This window comes from Erinaceus europaeus, chromosome 10 (genome assembly GCF_950295315.1).
Source record: "Erinaceus europaeus chromosome 10, mEriEur2.1, whole genome shotgun sequence".
NCBI lineage: Eukaryota > Metazoa > Chordata > Mammalia > Eulipotyphla > Erinaceidae > Erinaceus > Erinaceus europaeus.
In genome coordinates this window covers 118,357,654-118,362,746 of record NC_080171.1, presented here as the reverse complement: position 1 = coordinate 118,362,746, position 5,093 = coordinate 118,357,654, and the positions used below count along the sequence as shown (strand labels likewise).

Below are 5,093 nucleotides of genomic sequence, written 5' to 3'. Positions count from 1 at the left end.
ACGAGTTGCTGGTCTCTCTCCCGCATCGCTGAGTAAGCAGCAGCCCAGGCTGGCTCTGGTTGAGTTCTCTCCAACCCAGAGAGCACGTGCCTGGGAAGAAGACACCCTCACGCTAGCCTGGCAGCTGAGAAGTCCATTAAACAGGCAAAACGTTCCTTTTGTCTTCTGGTTTGGAACCTCTGTCTCTCTCAGTGGTCCCACTTCTGGGAGTCTTCTGCTGTAAATGGGCCGTTCTAGAGGATGCTTCTCTCAGCACAGTCAACACCAGTACAAGGAAAGTTCACAGCTAGACTCTCATTCTTTTGTGCGGCTGTCACTGAAATGGGTAAACGAGGGTGGTGAACCGTCACGTCTTGCCATTCAGTCAGGATAGACAGATGAAGCTCAGCCTGTGGACACAGAGAGAAGCAGTGCATGTGTGCTGACGTAAGCAGAAAGGAGGGTCTCTGTGACTTTGAACCCCCAGGTCCAAGCTTTTCCTGAATCTCAGGTGCGTCTTCTCTATCCTGATGTTACAAATTACTCCGTAAGCAATTAAATCAACCTCTTCCCATAGCTGCCCTTTTTTTTTCTCTCGTCTAAGATAGTTCTCACTGAGTTGGTTCCTATTTCATGACATGGCACTGTTCCCAGATATGTCTCACTTCAATGTGATCCTGAATATTTAAAAAAAAAGTCATGTTTGGAGGATGTCAATGTTGTGTTCATATTTTGCAAGTTATGTGTTAGAGAAAGGCTGTTCCATAGAAGTGAAATGTGAGGGAGTTGGGCTGTAGCACAGTGGGTTAAGTGCACACAAAGCGCAAGGACCAGCTCAAGGATCCCGGTTTGAGCCCCCGATTCCCCACCTGCAGGGGAGTCACTTCACAGGCGATGAAGCAGGTCTGCAGGTGTCTGTCTTTCTCTCTCCCTCTCTGTCTTCCCCTCCTCTCTCCATTTCTCTCTGTCCTGTCCAACAATGACAATATCAATAACAACAACAATAATAACTACAACAATAAAACAACAAGGGCAGCGAAAGGGAATAAATAAATATTAAAAAATAAAGAAATGAAATGTGAACCACAGTACAGTTATAAATTATCTAATAGCTACACTTGAAACAGTATACTGGGTACATTTTAACCCGATATATTCAAGACATTATCATTTCAACAGATAATAATAAAAATTAATAATAATTTCAAATTCCCTCTTTAATTTTTAGGATTTATTTGTTTTCATTTATTTTTCTATTTTTTAAAATATTTATTTATTCATTCCCTTTTGTTGCCCTTGTTTTATTGTAGTTATTGTTGTTGTTGTCATTGTTGGATAGGACAGAGAAAAATGGAGAGAGGAGGGGAAGACAGAGAGGGGGAGAGAAAGACAGACACCTGCAGACCTGCTTCACCACCTGTGAAGCGACTCCCCTGCAGGTGGGGAGCTGGGGGCTCAAACCAGGATTCTTATGCTGGTCCTTGCGCTTTGTGCCACCTGCGCTTAACTCGCTGCGCTACCCCCCCCGACTCCCTGTTTATATTTATTTATTAATGGGTAGAGACAGAGAGAAATTGAGAAGGGAGGGGGAGATAGAGAGGGGAAGGGAGACAGAGGGACACTTGCAACACTGCTTCACCATTCATGAAGCTCCCCCACCCCCACAGGTGGGGACCAGGGGCTTGAACCTGTGCCCTTGCACACTGTAATGCTTTCCCTTAACCAGGTGTGCCACTGCCTGGCCCCAACTTATTTATTTTTATAAAAGAGAGTGAGTGGCCATAGCCCACAGAGCTCTGACATAGAGTGGTGCTGGGGGTTTACGCCTGGGATCTCAGGTTTTCCACTTATCAGAGTTATTACTTTTAATAACCAGATGTTACTTATGTGACTTTAAAAGGGAAGAGAGGACCTTGGGGTGGTGTAATGAGGAGGGTATTAAACTGGTTCTCTCTTCCTCACTCTCCCCCTTTATGTTATGATAATAAATAATGAAAGTATTGAAAATAAAGGTCTGGTGACAGTGTAACAGTTACACAAACAATGTTCATGCCTGTGACTCTGAGGTCCCAGGTTCCTGACACCATCATCAGCCAGAGCTGAGCAGAGCTCGGGTCTCTCTATTTCTCTTTCCCTCTGTATCTCTCTCTAATAAAATAAGGTAAACAAAATATTGAGAGGAATAACAATAAGAAAAGAAGGAAGAAAGAAAGAAAGAAGGAAAGGAAGGAAGGAAGGAAGGAAGAAAGAAAAGGAGAACACTATTGTGACTTCACCAGGAATAACAGCACCTAGGAAGGTGGAACTGGGGGACCAGGTGGTAGCTCACCTGGTTAAGTGCACATGGACCGGTGCAAGGATCCCGGTTCGAGCCCCCGGCTCCCCACCTGCAGGGGAGTCGCTTCACAGGCGGTGAAGCAGGTCTGCAGGTGTCTGTCTTTCTCTCCCCCTCTCTGTCTTCCCCTCCTCTCTCCATTTCTCTCTGTCCTATCCAACAATGACAACATTAATAACAACAAAAACAAGGGCAACAAAATGGGGGAAATGTCCACTAGGACAATAAATTTGTAGTGCAGGCACCGAGTCCCAGAGATAAACCTGAAGGCAAAAGAAGGAAAGAAAGAAAGGTAAAAAGAAAGAAAGAAAGACAGAAAGAAAGACAGAAAGAGAAAGAAAGAAAGACAGAAAGAGAAAGAAAGAAAGAAAGAAAGAAAGAAAGAAAGAAAGAAAGAAAGAAAGGGAACTGAACCTGAACTAGGGGGCAGTGCTGTGTCTCAAACACAAGGACTAGAAGTGTCAGGCTGACTTGTAAAATTCAAGAAGATACCAGAATGTGAAAAAAGAAACTCACCAAGCAAATAATGGCTACCTACTCAAAGGTGCCACAGTCGACTGCAGAGACCTCCTTCCTGGACTCAGCCTCTCTGACTGCCCTGTGACGTTCCCCCCTTCATTCAGCTACTAGCGTGTCCTGTGGAGTTCGTTTGGCTAGCTGGGGTCGGTTGAAGGCATCTGATTTTATACTGTTTTCTTCTTCCAGTTTCTAAGCACAAGGGCTCTCTGTCTGTTCTTGTCGCCTGGAGCTGCAGCCTCTTTCAATTCCCTTGGGCTAGGAGGAACTAATTGGTTTCACTTCTCTGAGTTGTGCCCCAGAGTCAGGTTCGATGTAAGCCAGACAGGATTCTTGACATTCTCATCGTGTGGTCAGTGAAGTTTCTTTCTTCTTTTTTTTTAATATTTATTTATTCCCTTTTGTTGCCCTTGTTGTTTTATTGTTGTAGTTATTATTGATGTCATCGTTGTTGTTGGATAGGACAGAGAGAAATGGAGAGAGGAGGAGAAGACAAAGAAGGGGAGAGAAAGACAGACACCCGCAGACCTGCTTCACCGCCTGCGAAGCGACTCCCCTGCAGGTGGGGAGCCAGGGGCTCGAACCAGGATCCTTAAGCTGGTCCTTGGGCTTCGCGCCACGTGCGCTTAACCCACTGCGCTACAGCCTGACTCCCGTGAAGTTTCTTTCCACCGACTCCAGAAACCTTTCTGTTATTTGCTGTGTTGCCATCTCTCCACTTCTCTGCCAGCTCCTTCTCTCTAATTTTATCATGGTGCTCAATAGCTGAAAACTTAAATATAATGTCTTTTCTTTTTTTCTTTTTCTTTTCTTAAATATAATGTCTTTTCTTTTTTTTTTTTTCTTTTTTTATCTAAATATAGCGCCTCCAAACTTTTTTTTTTTTGTCTCCACAGTTATTGCTGGGGCTCAGTGCCTGTACCACGAATCCATTGCTCCTGGAGGCTATTTTTTCCCTTTTGTTGCCCTTGTTGCTTGTCATCGTTGTTGTTGTCATTGTTGGATAGGACAGAGAGAAATGGAGAGAGGAGGGGAAGACAGAGAGGGGGAGAGAAAGACAGACACCTACAGACCTGCTTCACCACCACAGGTGGGGAGCCAGGACTTGAACCGGGATCCTTATGCTGGTCCTTGTGTTTTTCTGGCCATGTGCACTCAACCCTCTGTGCCACTGCCCAGCCTCCAGTATCTCCAATTTTTATTTTTATTTTAAAGTCACCGTGGTCCTCTCTTCACAGTCTTGATGTAGCCCTAACCCACGTGTATATCCATGAAGTCTCACACTGTCATCACAGCCATCCAAGTTAGTATTTTTTTCCTAGGGCCGTATTGCTGAGGGAAGGCCAGACTGCAGGTTCCCTGATATCAGTGCCTCCGCCTTGTTGACCTTTTACATCTCAAACTCCTGACCTAGTCTCTGACACAAAGTAGGTAGGTGCCTGGTTAATGTTTAGGGAAAGGGGCAGGACTAGTCTGTTTACATCTGGGAGATAGACTCAGGGCAAAGACTTACTGAGTGCTGCATTAGTCAGAGTTCTCTGGAGAAGCAGAGCCAATTGCATGCAAATACTCAGCCATAGGTGTACAGTGACCATGGATTTCTCTCAAGGAATTGGTTCATGTGATAGTGGGGGCTGGCAGATCTAAAACTGGTGGGATAGGCCAATGGGCAGGTGACCTAGGAAAGAGTTACAGTTCAAGTCTAAAAAATGCTAGCGGGATTTTCTCTTTTCCTGGGAGGTGAGTCTTTCTCAGTTAAGGCCTTTAAGGTCACACACATTATGGTGGTCTGCGTTACTCAGAATCTTCTGATGCCAATCTTAATTTCATTTTAAAATACCTTGACTGGACTCTTGCCTGAGGCTCCAGAGTCCCTGGATACAATTCCTTGCACTCCCATAAGCCAGAGTTGAGCAGTGCTCTGGTAAAAATAAATAAATAAATAAATAAATAAATAATGACATAGTGGGGGTTGTATTGTTAAATGGGAAACTGGGGAATGTTATGCATGTACAAACTATTGTACTTATTGTTGAATGTAAAACATTAATTCCCCAATAAATAAAATAAATAAATAAATAAATACACCTTTATGGAAATTTCTAGAATAATATGTCTGTGCACCATGGCTTACCCAAGTTGACATAAAATGAGCCATCATGGGAGTCGGGCGATAGCGCAGTGGGTTAAGTGCACATGGCACAAAGCACAAGGACCAGCATGAGGATCCTGGTTCAAGCCCCTGGCTCCCCACCTGCAGGGG

At 44.5% G+C, this 5,093-nt stretch overlaps 1 long non-coding RNA gene across 1 annotated transcript in view; it reads right to left on the bottom strand.

Annotated features, from left to right (window-relative positions):
* The window catches only part of LOC132540796 (uncharacterized), a 4,560-nt gene extending 653 nt beyond the window's left edge, over nucleotides 1-3,907 (bottom strand). Inside the window, exons 1-2 of the long non-coding RNA XR_009551934.1 lie at nucleotides 2,831-3,907; nucleotides 1-389 (exon numbers count right to left, since the gene is read on the bottom strand). The exon at nucleotides 1-389 is cut by the window's left edge and continues 653 nt beyond it. This is a non-coding gene — a long non-coding RNA (uncharacterized LOC132540796). The remainder of the gene's footprint in view (nucleotides 390-2,830) is intronic.
* Between the last annotated feature and the right edge of the window lie 1,186 nt (nucleotides 3,908-5,093).